General features: G+C 48.2%; 1 protein-coding gene and 1 non-coding gene across 33 annotated transcripts in view; both read right to left on the bottom strand.

Annotated features, from left to right (window-relative positions):
• The window catches only part of CTIF (cap binding complex dependent translation initiation factor), a 322,513-nt gene that overhangs the window by 275,738 nt on the left and 30,232 nt on the right, over positions 1 to 16,543 (bottom strand). For 5 of the 32 annotated variants that reach the window (XM_078348094.1, XM_078348100.1, XM_078348112.1 and 2 more), the window contains exon 2: positions 2,053 to 2,200. The exons of 26 other annotated variants lie outside the window; for them this stretch is intronic. The gene's annotated coding sequence lies outside the window, so the exon portion shown is untranslated. Of the gene's footprint in view, positions 1 to 1,892; positions 1,934 to 2,052; positions 2,201 to 16,543 lie in introns of all 32 variants that reach the window. One more of the 32 variants, XM_078348099.1, reaches the window with a different exon arrangement.
• LOC118147065 (small nucleolar RNA SNORA15) lies at positions 9,431 to 9,565 on the bottom strand. The gene has a single exon (XR_004733236.3). It is a non-coding gene; the product is annotated as a small nucleolar RNA SNORA15 (small nucleolar RNA).

Genomic DNA, 16,543 nt, shown 5'->3' with positions numbered 1-16,543 from the left:
ATCCATGCTCAGGTCAGGGTCACCTGCCCAGCTTCCCTCTTGTCGCTGTTGGTGTCCCCTACAAGCCCTCGTGGTGGAATCAATCCTCCCTCCCTGCTCACGTACCCAGCATGGAGGACACGGAAGTGAACAAGGCAGGCATGATGCAGGCCCTTGCGGATCTGACGATCTTGGGAGAAGATGATTAAAACACTAATTACAACAAAGCGTGAGTGAGGAGAGAGCGTAGCAGGGCACACTGTCTGTTAATTACAAACCGAGATCAGTGCCCTCTAAAAATAGTCGGACTCCTTTCCCAGCCAAGCTCCAAATCTAAGAATAATGCGACCTGAACTCAAAGCTCTCCTGGGTTTGGTATCACTCTCATCTTCCTGATGCCTAAACACTTCACACTCTAAGAAAATTAAGATAACAGGGCATTCATTAACATTTTCTGTAGCATCTAATTCCAGGAACCGTGAATTCCTTTCCCCGGGTCTGCCTCCTTGTCCTTCCCCAAAGGTGCTTGGGGAGGCCTAAGGCTCTCAGGGACAAAGCACTGTTGGCCCCACCCAGCCAGGGCCAGGTCATATGGGGGTGGGGGCCACACCAGCTGGGGCTGTTCTCAGGCCCCATCCAGTCCAGTGGCCCAGCTGGCCCCCTAAAGGCCAGCAGTTCCCATCTGGGCACTCCCCCTCCCCTTTCTCCCTCCCCTCCACCACAGAAGACATGGGGCAGAGAGGAGAGGCATGCCCTACGCATACTGGAGGTGCTGACCCTTGGCTTCATGGTGGAAGCGATTCTGCAGTGCTGGTCTGCTCTGCTGAGGAAGGGGGAAGAGGGCCCAAGAGCATGGGGTCTGGAGCCATGATGCTGGGGTTTCAGTCCAGGCTCTGCCCCTCACCAGATACGTCACTTCAGGCAATTGCTGAAGTCTCTATGCCTCAGTTTCCTTATCTGTAAGCAGGCCAACCCCGCAGGATGGTTCTAAGGACTAAACAAACTAGAGGCTGTCAAATGTGGATTAGCGCAGAGTGACAGCTCTAGCCCAGTTACTACCATCACCACCAGTACCGCAAGCACTCTGCCACCTGGCACCACCCTAACCTCTGCCGGCAGGGAGGCCAGGAAGGTCACAGCCATCCCTGGGCCTGTCCCTGAGGAAGGAGGGCATGACCCAGTGGCAGGGGAAGCATCACTTGTATGAGGCCCTCAAAGAACCACACAGAATCAACCCCATTCCCAGGTGCCTCCTTTACCCTCAGAAGCCCGTAGTTCAGCCCTGAGGGGCCTTCTGTGGAAATGTCTCTCCCTCTCCCCTTCCTCTCTGTTCCCACGGATGTGTCCACACCCTGTGTGGTCCATGACCTCCCTGCCCTTCCACACGGAGGCCAGCTCCTCTTGCCTCCTGCCCCCTGCCGCTTTGCTCAGTCTCTACTCTTGGGCCCAGGACCCTTCCTCTGACACTGCTAGCTGTCTCGGTCAAGTCTTGTCATGCTCCTCACTGGCCAGGGGTTGAGTGCAGCACCACACACTCAGGGTGCCTGGCCTCCCACACCCCACTCCGCCTCCCACTTCCTGGAACCCACAGCCCCTCAGACAACAAATCGCATAGGAGGTCCCTTAGGGAGAATACAGTGACATCCTCCCCCTCCAGGAAGGGTCCCCCTCCACCCAAATCCAATCCCACCACCCTTCAGGGTCTGCTCACCCTCCCCAGACACAAGGTCTGCCCCGTTTTGCCCCATGAGACCTCCCCTTCCCCTGAAAGACCCCAGCACTTATTTCCAATCCACTCCCTTTCCCCCATCATCACACTTTTTCTTGTGGAGAGCTTTAACTCCTTCCTGTCCCTCCCCGCCTCGTCATGACCGGAACACCTCCCTGATGCCAGGTGTATAACCGGGGCTTACCAAGGTCTTATGGGATGGATGCCCACACTAGCCCTCCAGTCCTGTGCAGGCAAAAGAAAGAAGGAAATGAGGTGGAAGGGGTCACTGGCTGCCTGTCCCCAGGGGCACACTGGACAGGTGGTGGGGGGACCCTCTCCCCGGACATCTTGAACATGTTTACCCGCAGAGAAAGCGCTCGCGCTCCCCTTGTCCGGTGGCTCTTCCTCTCTCTCCCCTCAGAGGAAGTGCAGTGGTTAGAGCAGTGCCAGAAAGAGACTGCAGGGACGCGGCAGGAAGAGGAGAAACTGCCAACCCAACTCAGGCACGGGCTGCGGGAAAAAAGAGAAATGGGGAAGAAATCTCTTGGAACCCAGAGATAAGATGAGGGCAGAGCCAAAACACAGCCTGAAAACCTAAGAGGGTGGCAAGAATTATTTTTGAAAGTACAAGGAGCAAAGTCTAATTTTCGATACAGGACAGATAAGTTACACAATTCATGCTGAAATGTGGTAGGTCTCAGGAATTTACCAAAAAAAAAAAAAAAAAAAAAAAAAAAATCTAGCTCAGTCATCAGCCCCTGTATTTGCGAAAATGGTATTTGCTGTCTCAATTTCTCTCACTGTGAAATGGAAAATCTATAAAAAGGGATATTAGAGAGCTGATGCTTGAATGATGCTGAAGAAAGAATGTGTATGGCATTGCATTGCTAAGTGGAGAGACGACGGCCCAGGCAGTGGTGCAGGCGGATATCATATCTGGAAAGCAATACAGGCGAAAGTGGGTGTCAGCTGGGTGGGGCTGCAATGCCTCCAGCCAGTGGATGAGTTGATATCCAACCTCCCTCCCCTGTGAACCCACATCCTCCCAGGCCTCCCAGGGGCCTTGTCCTCCACTGAGGTTCAGATCAGAACTCTAATCCTTGGGGTGGGGAGTGGACATGGAGACCACGCTGCAGGGCAGGGGAACTGAAATCCCAAGAAAGAATTCCTCGGGATGGATGAGAGGAGGAGCCTGGCACACTGGGACAGGCAGGACTGAGCACCCAGAAAGACGGCAGTCCGGTAAACATGGGAATGACAGTCCCAGTTACATAGGGTCCTGAATGGTGGGCCACAGTCAAAAACCCCACTTTCTAAGTAGTAGCGTGATGCTCCCACGAATGGCTCAGGGGACCCTGTGGTGTCCAGGTTGAGCTCAACTTCAGGATGTGCAGAAAACAACTGATATGAGGTGTGATGGAAGTGAAGGTGCCAAGGATGTCACCACTGAAGGCGCGTGGTTGGCACAGGGTCCCTCAGAGGGAGAATGTCTCTGTAGCCTCCACCTCCATTCTTCAGTACTAGATTCTAATGAGCAGTGTCTAGACAGAGGTATCCTAGAATGCAGGAAGGGGCCCCGAGGCCACACTGTACCTCTGCTCTAACTCTTGTTCGCTGACTGGAGATGTGTCATTGACCTCCTGAGGAGACTCAACCACTAAAAAGACTCTAGTGCCAATGACCCTCGCCAAGCACTCTAACAGTGACTGCAGCCACAGTAACTGTGGACTCTGGCTTTCTGGTAAATTGGCTCCTACTTGGATGGGTGGCTAACCTGAGCCTCTAACAACATGCAAACCTGCAGCAGAACTCTGACCCAACTGGCAGACAGGGACCGAGCAACCGGCTCTCTTATTTCTCAGTAGATGAATGGATGGACAGACTGACTGATGGATGGATGGATAAATGTATGTATGCATGTATGTATGTATGTATGTATAAATGGATGGATGGATGGATGGATGGATAAATGAATGGAAGGATGGATGGATGGATGGATAAATGGATGAATGGATGGATAAATGGATAGATGGATGGATGGATAGATAGATGGATGGATGGATGGATAGGTGGATGGATGGATGGATGGATAGATGGATGGATGGATGGATGGATGGATGGATGGATGGATGGATAGGTGGATGGATGGATGGATGGATGGATAGGTGGATGGATGGATGGATGGATAGATGATGGATGGATAAATGGATAGATGGATGGATGGATGAATGGATGGATAGATAAATGGATGGATGGATAAATGGATGGATGGATGGATGAATGGATAAATGAATGGAAGGATGGATAGATGGATGGATGGATAGATAGATAAATGGATGGATGGATGGATGGATAAATGGATGGATGGATGGATAAATGGATAGATGGATGGATGGATGGATAGATAGATGGATGGATAGATGGATAGGTGGATGGATGGATGGATGGATAGATGGATGGATGGATGGATGGATGGATGGATGGATAGGTGGATGGATGGATGGATAGGTGGATGGATGGATGGATGGATGGATGAATGGATGGATAAATGGATGGATGGATGGATAAATGGATGGATGGATGGATGAATGGATAAATGAATGGAAGGATGGATAGATGGATGGATGGATGGATAAATGGATGGATGGATGGATGAATGGATAAATGAATGGAACGATGGATAGATGGATGGATGGATGGATGGATAGATAAATGAATGGATGGATAGATAAATGGATGGATGGATGGATGGATAAATGAATGGAAGGATGGATAGATGGATGGATGGATGAATGGATAAATGGATGGATGGATGGATAGATGGATGGATGGATGAATGGATAGATGAATAAATGGATGGAAGGGTGGATGGATGGAGTACCACGTGAGTAGATCACTTGTCAGTCAGAGACATCATAGTTCCTTCATTTAATTATCTAACTAGGGCACACTTTTTGTATGAATGGATGAGGGTCTCCAAGAAAGTCATGTCTGGGAAAGTTTACGTCTGATTTGGGAGTCAGAAATACAGGCATGAAAAAATATACATATACACTCATGTGGAAATTTTTGATCACATGGAGCTCCTCCTTCATACCCTTCTCCTGAAGCAGATGAATGCTCGCTTCCAGAGAGACTAATAAAGACACAAAGAGACCTAAGTATGCCGAGAGCCATCTGAGAAAGGGACCCTGGGAGTTAGGGCTAAGGTTCTGGGCTGGCAATGCAGGCCTTCCTAGAGCAGCAGGGATGCCTAGTACTTTGAGGCAGGCTAGCAGGTGCGTGTGGGGGGTGGGGGGAATATGGGGGGAAGAAAAGGAGAGAACTAAGTTACTTTTTAGTAGGAAAGAGGCATGTAAGAAAAACAAAAGGCAATTCAATGGAAAAAAACGTTTTCAACAAATGGTGCTGACACAACTGGGTATCTACATGTAAAAGATAAAGCTGGCCTGGCATGGTGGCTCATGCCTGTCATCCCAGCACTTTGGGAAGGCAAGGCAGGCAGGTCACTTGAGGTCAGGGGTTTGAGACCAGCCAGCATGGAGAAACTCCATCTCTACTAAAAATACAAAAATTAGCTGGGCATGGTGGCATGCACTGTAGTCCCAGCTACTCAGGAGACTCAGGCAGGAGAATCACTTGAATTCAGGAGAATCACTTGAACCTGGGAGGTGAAGGTTGCAGTGAGCAGTGAGCTGAGATCACACTACTGCACTCCAGCCTGGACTACAGAGCAAGACCTCATCTTAAACAATAATAATAAGCTATGAGTGTACCACTGCATTCCAGCCTGGGTGACAGAGTGAGACGCTGTCTCTAAAACAAAACAAAACAAAACAAAACAATGAAGCTGAACCTCTAGCTCATGACATATTCAAAAATTAACTCAAGTTGCACCACAGACCTAAATGTAAAAGTGTTTTATGAACCTTTTAGAAGAAACCATAAAAATAAATTGTTGTGACCTTGGAATAGGCAACAATTTCTTAGATATGACACCAAAAGCACATCAGTGAAAGAGTAAGTAAAGGAGATAAATTGCACTTCACCAAAACTAAAAATATTTATGCTTCAAAGTAAATCATCAAGTGAAAAGACAATCCATGGAATGGGAGAAAACATTTCAAATCTGATAAGGGTCTAGTATTTAGAGTATATTAAAAACTCCTACAGCTCAACAATAAAAAGACAAATAACTGAACTAAAAGTTGGGCAAACAATTTGATAGACATTTTTCCAAAGATGAACACTTGGATGAACATCTAAACCTGAGCTTTTAACACTAAAAAGCACATGAAAAGATGTTCAATGTCATTAGTCATCAGGGAAATGCAAATCAAAACCACAAGGAGATACCACTTCACACCCGCTAGGATGACTATAACCAAAAAGACATAATAACAAGTGCTGGTGAGGATACAGAGAGACTGGAACCCTCAAGCATTGCTGATGGGATTGTAAAGTGGTGCAGCCATTTTGAAATACAATCTGGCAGTTCTTCAAAAGGTTAAGTATAGAGTCACTATACAACCCAGCAATTCCACTCCTAGGTATATACCCAAGAGAATTAGAAACATATATCCACACAAAAACCTGTACTTGCACATTCAAAGCAGCATTATTCATAAGAGCCAACATATGGAAACAACCCAAAAGCTCCATCTACTGATAAAGAAATAAATAAAATGTAGAATAACCACCTAACAGAACATTACTCAGCAATAAAAAAAAAATGAAGAGCTGATACACACCAGAACATGGTTGAACCTTGAAACTATTATGCTAAGTGAAAGAAGCCAGTTACAAAAGAGCACATATTATATAACTCCATGTATATAAAATGTTCAGAATAGACAAATCTATAGAGAAAGTGCATACGTGGTTGCATAGGGTTGAGGAAGCTGGGGAAAAATGAGAGTTATGGTGACAGATAACAGGAGGTGAGGGAATGTCCTGGGATTAGATAGTGGTGAGGGTTGCACAACTTCATGAATATATTACAAACCATCCACTTTAGGCCGGACATGGTGGCTCATGCCTGTAATCCCAGCACTTTGGGAGGCCCAGATGGCCAGATCACTTGAGCCCAGAAGTTCAAGGCCACACTGGGCAACATAGTGAAACCCTGTCTCTACAAAAACTACAAAGAAGTTAGCTAGGCGTGGTGGTGTGTGCCTGTGGTACCAAATACTCACGAGGCTGAGGCAGGAGGATTGTTTCATCCCAGAAGGTTGAGGCTGCAGTGAGCCATGATGATGCCACTGTACTCCAGCCTGTGCCACAAAGCGAGACTCTCCCAAAAAAACCACAAGAAAACCAATAAGCGAAAGAAACAAGAGAACAAAAAAACCCACTTCAAAAGGGCGAATGGTATGTTACATGAATTTTTTAATCTCAAAAAATAAAGCTTTTCTCTAAAAAACGTGCTAGAGAAAAGGAGACGAGGGCCACGCAGGGGCTGTGGCACTATCCTTCAGTGTCCTGGCCAAAGACAGACAAAACGCGGCAGAAGAGAAGTCCAGGTGTGAGAGAAGCCAGGAAGGAACAGTGCATCTCAGCAGCGGGACCCTACATGCCATCGCTGTGTTAAATCTCTTAGAGTGAAAGAATAGAGCCAACAACAAAAATATTTTCTGCCGGACATGGCTTTTGACACCACCTGCCTTAAAAACCTAAATACCATTGCTACCACGTGGTCCCAAGGCAGAAGCACAGGTTAGATTCCAACCTGTGTTAGATGCCCTGCTTCAGGCGATGAGGCAGCCTCTGTCTAGAGCCACAACTTCTGTTTGTGATGTTCTCCTCAGGTCTCCAACCTCAAGCCCCAGCTCCCCCAGGCCAGCCTGTAAAGCTGAGTCAGTATAATGCCCTGACACCAGGGCTCTGGGCAGACCCTGTCCCCACAGATCATCCCAAGGGAATGGAGGTCACCACGTGCAATATCAAGTGCTCTCACAGGACACATTCCACATAAGCAGCTCTCAAAGTTTTAAGAATAATTAACAATTTTGCCCTTCTAGAATGTTCTCTCCTCAGTGCAGAAACCCAGAAAGCAAACCAAAACCACACAAAAGACAAGTCCTGAAGTGTCAAAACAAGTTAATGGGGTAGAATAGGGAATTCTGTCTTAATAGGAGAATTTTAAAGGTGCATTTGGGCAGACCAAACTCTCCCTGCGTCCTTTTGTTCTCTGCTTTCTTTGTGTCACACTCAAATCCTGTACTCGGGGCACCATGGAACCTTGTTTCATTTGGTTTTACGGAGAGACTTAGTGTCAGCGATTAAACGGTTACGCCCGGCTGGCACAGCGAATCTGGGAAAAGAACCTCTGTTCAGAGGTGGCTTCTCTCAGCTTATTTCTGCTGTTTGTGTTGGCTGAAGCTGAGAACCGCATAGAAAGAGGACTCTCAACGTGAACAGAGTGGCAAGTGGGACCCAGGGTGAGGGCAGCACCTAGATGGGCAGACGGCAAGATCCTCAGATGAACCAAAAGGCCATCTCAAGAAAGGACTTTCCTGGTACCAGTGCCCTACCTCCCTTTCCCAGCTACCACAAATGCTTCTATCTCTTCGGCTTTGCAGTGGCAATGGCCAGGCCAGAGGAGAGGGGACTACATCAGGCGACATTTGAGTATTCCTCCCTTGGGTCAGCAGTTGGCCTGGGCAAAGCCCAAAAGGCCACACATTTAATATTCCAAAGGTCAACCCCGCCCCAGGCAGCCTTGGTGCAAGTGACCACACACCCCCAAAACACAGGCCTGCTCCTCGGCACCTCTCAGGCCAGGGCAAGGGGGCAAGCTTGGGTGCATGCTTGGGTGCACTGTACGCAGGCGGTGCCGCTGTCTGAGGTCTGGGAGAGACGATCCACAAGCCCTCATTGTACTTCAGCAGCTCTCTGAGGCTGATTGTTCCACACTGCACGCTTCTGCAGCGCAGGCCCTGCCTGGCATGTGTGGGTCTCCACAAATGTTTGTGGTTGGCTCCCCAGGGGGAAAAGCAAGAGCTGGAGTCAGCAAAGCACTCTCATTGACTAAGCCTTCCTCCAGGCAAAAGCCCTTACTCCATCAGTTTACCTTGAAGAGAGAAGGCTGCACAGAGTGGCCGCTGTTCTGTGTTTACTATGGATAACTAGGGCGTGGGGCTACGGCCACAGCCCAGCACACGCATGTATGTGCACAAAGCAGCCTTCATCAAAATGCATGCCGGGCCGGGAGGCTTCAGGATGGCCCTGGTATCAGCCTGAGGGCAGAGACCCTCCCAGGAGAGCAGAGCTGTATCTCCACAGACCTTCCTTCCATCCCCTCCTGGGCGGGGAGGGAGCCTCTGGGCGGGGACGCATGGGTAAATGAAGCCTGCACTGGGGGTCGCAGGGTTGGAGGTCCTCACACCACACCTCCTCTGCTCCACTCACAGGGCACTGCTGCAATCCAACTGTGCTAGCTTTAAACCCCCAGAGGCAAAAGAAAAGTGAAAATTAATCTAATTAAATTCGACAGTGTTCATAGTAAGGAAAATTCTGGTGTTTTGCCAAGAGTCTCTGTACCCAGCAAGCTTTGTGGGAAAAGGGCACGGGGTCTGCAGCCCAGTGGGTCGAAGCTGGAGTTCTGGCTCTGTCACTGGGGCGTGTTGCCATTGGACAGCTGTTAGGGGGTGGGCAAAGCATCAGCTGCCTTACAGAACCATTTTAAGGGTACATGAGAAAAGATGTAAAAGGTGTAAAGCCCCTGGTGAATTTTTAAAAATTTTTATTCACCTTTAATAATGATATGCTATCAAAACCCTTAGCATACCATCTGTCATTCTCAAGGGAAGACTGCTTTCCCATGGTGTCTGGCTGTATAACCTACTAATAAAAGAACACACTATTCAGCCATGCCTGCCCCTGGTGAATTTTAAACCCTCAACAAAAGTGGCTGGACTCAAGCCCTACCTGCTGACCTGACAGTGGCCTGCTTGGCCACTTCAAGAGGAGGAGCCAGGACCTTTTCCCTGCACCCTGGATCCTGTTCCCTGGAGTCCTGGCAGAGGTGGGATTCCCTGTGTCTGGAAGTGGGAGTTCCAAGGAGCAGAGTTCCAGAAACCTGGCCATACCCAGCTCCCAACACCTGTCATCACTAGTTACTCTATTTCACTGGGCCCTCCAAGCAGCCCCCTGAGGTAGGCATGTGACTGGCCAGTATTTCTATTCTCCCCATTTTAGATTCAGAGAGGAAGTGAGCCTTGGGCCAGGTCACAGAGGAAGTCACCTACCTTAAGAGCTGGGTCTCTGACAGTCCAGGACTGTGTCTAATGAAAGAGCGAACACTGATTGAGTATCCCACATTTCACACCACACTCCTAGGGGACAAGACAGTTGCCACACTTCCTAGTGTGTGGCTGGATGCTCAGAAACATAGCACAAGTGACATGATGCCCACTCCAGGCATAGGAGCTTTTGCTTTTCTGTTCTGAGGGAAGCCAGTCACCGTGCAATAAAGCCAACAACTCTGAACCCACCATGTTAAAAGGAGGCCCAAGCTTACCACATACAGACACCACCCAGGGAAGAAGGGAGGGTCCCAAGCGGCCCTGGGCTAACCCACAAGGAACAGAGATGCCCTGACTTTTCCCCAGCCCAGCCTCTACTCCACGAACTCCCGCCCAAAATGCAGACCTGCAAGCAAATAATGAAAAGATGGTTGTTTTAAGACACTAATTTTGTTTCCTTTTTTAATGCAATATTATGCAGGATAATACAGGCTATGGAGAAAAATCAAACAGAGAAGGCAGAGAACTGGGAGAGAGAAAGAGCAAATTTAAACAGGGTACTCAGGGAATTATTTAAGCCCATTCACCCCAATGCCACTCGGGAAGAAAAATAAATTTATCTCTGAACAGGTGCAACTCCAGGCATCTGAACTGAAGCGTGGCAGGAACAGACCCCCTCCCTCTTCAGAGTGACAGCAGGAAGCCGAGCTGGCAGGAAGGAGGAGGAAGACAGTTTCAGGGAAGAAGAGGTGAAGGGAGGTCTCGATGAGAGGAGGTGAGAGCTGGTGCGCTGACTGCAAATCAGACCTGAGGGCTCCCGATGACACCAGACTCTACTCCCTGGAAGGTGACCTGTATGGCCAAACCCTGCTGGGGATGCCATCCCCTTCCCCTGGGTAATGACACCAGCCACCAGTGGTGTCAGAGGGCCCAGGACACTACCTGACACAGAGGCATCCAGAGCATGGCGAACAGGGTGTCCTCAACACTTGTGCATTCACAGTGCAGCATGCTGCCTTCCCATCCTGCACAGTGAAGGCACGCTGCGAATGGCCTGGGTGGGTGGCTGGATACGGATGGCCCTTGCCTGCTGACCTGACCTAACCACACCCTTTCTCAAGCCCCGCCCTGTAGTCATGTGTCAACCTGGAGCTTCTGTCACAGAAACCTGCCTTCATTAACTCCCCATCATCTAATTAGGGGGACTCTAAAGTGGGGTTCCTGAGATATCGCTGGGTCATAGAAAGAAAATATTAGCAGGCTTACTTTTTGTATCTCATCTTGTTAAATTTCTTGGTTGGTATGTTTTTAAAATGCATACACTATACATTAGTGCAACACTACACACGCATAAAAATAAATAGACAATGAGCCAAGTGCACGCATTTGTCTTTTCCTGCCAAGTAAGCCATTTTGAAGCCCCCTGGCCTGGGTCACATGGAGGACTCAGGGCCAGTCAGGTGACCGGAATAAATGGGAAGGGGAGGTCACCCCTACCAGGCTCTGCATGCAACGTTTTAAAGCTGCTCTCACCCCAGCAGCTCTGTGGGCGGGGCCAGACCTGGCTGGAGGCTGCCTTTTGTGACTTTAGGCCCTGAAATGAAGCCCAAATGCCACTTAGTGCAGTCCAGGGCAGCCTTCCTGACCCAGACACAAGGGCTCTTGCCCTTAAAGACTGCATCAGTCACATGCTGGCTGCCTCTGAGAAGATGGCTCACTTGCTGCACTGGCCTTTGCACAGCCAGGTCTCCCAGCTGAAAATGCCAATCACCTTTCTTTTTGCTTTTTAAAGCAGGGTCTTGCTCTGTTGTCCAGTCTGGACTACAGTGGCACGATCCTGGCTCACTGCAACCCCGACCTCCTGGGCTCAATTGATCCTCCCACCTCAGTCTCCGGAGTAACTAGGACTACAGGCAGACACTAATGGTAATGGCCTGGCTAAATTTTGCATTTTTTGAAGAGTTGGGGTTTCTGCATGTTGCCCAAGCTGGTCTTGAACTCCTGGGCTCAAGCAGTCCACCCACCTCCGCCTCCCAAGTGCTGGGATTTCAAGCATGAGCCGCTGCATCCAACTTCCAATCGCTCTTCTTTATCTACCTCATCGACACCTCTTCTTCTGGGGCCAGCTCAAATTTCTCCTCCAGGATGACACATACCCCACATATGAAGCAGCATTAACTCCCATGGGGTTTAGATATGAATGTTGTACTAGACTAACCCAGGCTAGATCCTGCTTCTAGCACCTACTAGCTGTGCAATCTTGGACAAGTTAATTTACCTTCAGAGCCTCAGTTTCCTCAGTTATAAAATAAGAGGACTCATCTTGACCTCCAGTAGCCACACAGGGGACCCAGGCTCCTCTCCTCTGCATTCGCGTGGTCTTTGTATTCTCATCCTTCTTGGCTCTGAGATGGCTAATTCTATGTGTTGACTTGGTGAGGCAACGGTGCCCAGCTGCTTGGTCAAACACTCATCTAAATGTTGCTTTGAAGGCATTTTTCAGATGTGATTAACATTTATAATCAATTGATTTTAAGGAAAGTAGAGTGGCATCTGTAATGTTGGTGGGCCTCCTCCAGTCAGTTGAAGACCACATGAGCAAAGACTGAGGTTTCAAGGAGGAGGAGGAAGGAAGAAAGAGGAAGGAGGGGCCTGTAATTCCAGCTCTTTGGGAGGCCAAGGTGGGTAGATCACAAGGTCAAGAGTTCGAGACTGGCCTGGCCAACATAGTGAAACCCTGTCTCTACTAAAAATACAAAAATTAGCAGGGCATGGTGGCGCGCGCCTGTAGTCCCAGCTACTTGGGAGGCTAGGACAGGATAATCGCGTTGACCTGGGAGGTGGAGGTTGTGGTGAGCCCAGATGGTGCCACTGTACTCCAGCCTGGCCTACAGAGCAGTCTGGCAGGGGGAAAAGAGAAGAAAGGAGGAGGAAAAGAAGAAGGAGAAGAAAGAAATAATTCTGGCTTAAGACTACAACATCAAAATTCTGCCTGAGTCTCTAGTCTGCTGCCTTGCAGATTTTGGATTCAAGACTGCAATATCAACTTGTACTTGAATTTCCAGGCTGCCAGCCTGCCCTACAGATCTCAGACTTGCCAGCTCCCACAATCACATGAGCCAAGTTCTCCAAATCTCTTTCTGTCTCTCTCTTATGGTTCTGTTTCTCTGGAGATCCTGACTAATTCAGGCTCCCTGAGGCCAGCAGCCAAGAGTGATCTGCCTTTGACCACACAATATACAGTGTCCAAACAAAAGGCTGGAAGCCACCCAAACATCCCGAAATAGGGGATGGGTGAATAAAGTGTGGTACAGCCATACTATAGAATATTATATTTCTGGAAAAAAAAGAAAGAGGATCACTATATGCTGGCATGGAGAACACTGGCAGAATATCCTCTTAGATGAAAAAAGTGAGGTACAAAATAGCTTTTCAGAATGGTGCCTTTGATGTCAGAAAGGAGAAATAATATATTCCTCATCATGCACGAACACTGAAAGAAGAAACAAAATATTATTAAAAGTGCTACCTATTGGGGTTATGTTTTTTAAAAAAGTTATCTTTTACTAATATATACTGAATTATTTTTGAGTAAAATAGTAAGATGTCAACAATTTTCTTCAGATCATCCATGGGCAGGAAGAGGTCAGCAGAAAGGTATCAAGCTTGGCTGTGAGGCAGCAGCCGAGCAAGCTGAGTGATGGATACGCAATGGTTCATTAAACCAGCCGGTCTACTTTTACAGCTGTTGGAAATTTTCAATAACTAAATTTTTTTTTTTTTTTTTTTTTCAAAACACCCCGCCAGGTGCAGTGGCTCACGCCTGTAATCCCAACACTTTTTGAGGCTGAGGCAGACAGAGTATGAGGTCAGGAGTTCGAGACCAGCCTGGCCAACATGGTGAAACCCCGTCTCTACTAAAAATACAAAAATTAGCCGGGCGTGGTGTTGCATGCCTGTAGTCCCAGCTACTTGGGAGGCTGAGGCAGAAGAATTGCTTGAACCCAGAAGGTGGAGGTTGCAGTGAGCCAAGATTGTGCCACTGCACTCCAGCCTGGGCAACAGAGTAAGATTCCATCTTGAAGAAAAAAACCACAAAAACCCAAACTGTTACCTTCAGGAGGGCATAAGGCAAGATGGAAGGAAGGGGGTAGGTGGGGACGGGGTAGAAACAATACTTCCATACTTTGCAGATCGTACCTTTAATTATTAAAGTGAAATCCATGTAACATGAAATTAACTACTTGAGGCATTTTAAACTGTATGATCCACTGGCATTTAGTCCAGTCACATCGTTGTGCAGCTACCACCTCTATCTAGCTCCAGAACATTTTTATCACACAGAAAGAAAACCCTGGGACAAGGTCTGTTTCCCTCATCTCCACACATGTGGCCTTCTCACTCTGGTCACCACTCCACTCTCCAGCACTCCGCTCACCAGCCCCATCCCTCACCTACCTCCACCCTCCTAAAGTCTGGGTCCCTATAACCTGAGTCACCCCTACCCCCTGCACTCTCTCACCCCCAGGCCTCTGCATATAAAGTTCCTTCTGCCTCAAGCACTCCTCTTGCACCTCTTGGCCACAGTAACTCCCCTGTGACTTTTGATTCTTGTTCTCAACTCAATCAACACTTCCCCAAGAAACCTGTCCTGATTCCCCAGGCTGGCCAGGCACCACTGCTCCCCCGACTCCTCCAGGGACTCCCCAGCCTCCAGTGATTCTCTTTTCCTGGCAGCCTCAGTGTGTGTGTGTGTATGTCTGTCTCCTCCGCTAGCCTGTACATCCCTCCAGGGCAGGGACTAAGTCTTCCATGCTAGAAGGCTCTCTCTGGCCAGAGAGACTGTTAGTGCCCTCAATATAAAGCACAGTTCCTGACATGCAGTAGGTTCTTCGTAAGTACGGATGATGGAAGGCCAGGACTCAGAATGTGACACCCAAACAGCAACTGGCTTTATTAAAGCCCTGTTTTCTCAGTCCCAGATGACAAGAGTTCTTCCTCCCAATCACTGTTGGCTTTTACCCTCTGAGAATCACGATCTGCTTCTCTGCAAATGGACCAGCCTCATGTGTGCCTTCCTGGTTATACACATTCTCCCCATTTGGCCTCTCCACAGCCCTGGGGGTGAGTATTATCTACCTCATCTTGCAAGGGGTTTGAATCTCTGCTCTTCCACTGACAGGGAGGACTGGAAGTAAATCAACCAATGTGGCCACGTGCTTGCAGCTCTGGTGAGGGAAGTAAAATGTTCGCAGGTTGAAATTGCTAATAGGAAGCTTGGACAAAAGTCACTATTCATTTGTCTATGTCTGCCTATTACTCACTGAGGAGACCAATGTCACTGACCCTAGAAACAGAGGTAAAGAAGGACAAGGTTAGATTGCTGCTGGAATACACTGAAGCCAATGTTATGTCCTAGGATGGCAGGAAGGCATGCCAGTCCCAAGCAGGGGGCCTGGGGCTGGTGCAGACACCCCCAAGACTGGTCTCATCCCTGTTCACACTGACCTAGAGCAAAGGTGCTGGGAACCAAGTTGAAGTGCCTCAGCTGCTTTAACCATCAACCTCTGTGTCTTTGGAGGAGGAGCATTTAGCAAAATTTTAATTACAAGTTATCTCTCCTTCTTTTAAAGGCTAGGCTCTGCAAACGTAGTGCTTAATCACATGGCATTAAATCAAATCACTTTCCAAGTATGCTGCTGAGGCTAGGTATTTAAAGGAACCCTGTTATGAACTCTTTTTATAAAGCAAGTTAATTGAAATCCAAGGTTTTGTTTTTTTTTATTTTCATTTATGAATTTCTTGAAGTAAATCTAATCTAAGTTTGCTGGGCGCACCAAATCACTCTCTCATCTTCGTTCACCTTGTCATCTTTCTCGGCGGGGCTCCACCTCCCCCAGATCAAGTCTATGACAGCTCACTGGAATTTTCCAATTCTCTTCTTTTCCTCCAGCAGTGTGCTTTTCTGCTCAAAACTGTGCACACTAGAAATTCTGAAGAAATGTGTTACAGGCTGAATTGTGAACTCACCAAATTCGTATGTTGAAGCCCTAACCCTCAGTACTTCAGAACGTGACTGCATCTGGAGAAAAGAACTTTAGAGTGGTAATTAAGGTGAAACGAGGTCATATCCGTGGGCCTTAATCCAGTATGAAGAGTGTCCTTATGAGAAGAGGAGGCTGGGACACAGACACGGCCAGAGGAAAGATTACGTGAGGACACTGCAAGAAGGTGACCATCAGCAGGCCAAGGAGAGGCCTTGGACGAGAGCAACTGATCTGGTTTGGCTGTGTCCCCACCCAAATCTCATCTTAAGTTGTAGCTCCCATAATCCCCACTTGTCATGGGAGGTAATTAAATCATGGAGGTGGTCTTTTCCTGTGCTGTTCTTGTGACAGTGAAGAAGTCTCATGAGATCTGATGGTTTTATAAAGAGCAGTTCTCTTGCACAAGATCTCTTGCCTGCTGCCATGTAAGACATGCCTTTGCTCCTTCTTTACCTTCTGCCATGATTTTCAGGCCCCCCCAGCCATGTGAAACTGTGAGTCCATTATATCTTTGTCTGAATAAATTACCCGATCTCAGGTATTTCTTCATAGCAGTATGA

This window comes from Callithrix jacchus, chromosome 13 (assembly GCF_049354715.1).
Source record: "Callithrix jacchus isolate 240 chromosome 13, calJac240_pri, whole genome shotgun sequence".
Classification (NCBI taxonomy): domain Eukaryota; kingdom Metazoa; phylum Chordata; class Mammalia; order Primates; family Cebidae; genus Callithrix; species Callithrix jacchus.
The sequence above is the reverse complement of the archived record's forward strand: the minus strand, read 5'-3'. Positions and strand labels throughout refer to the sequence as shown.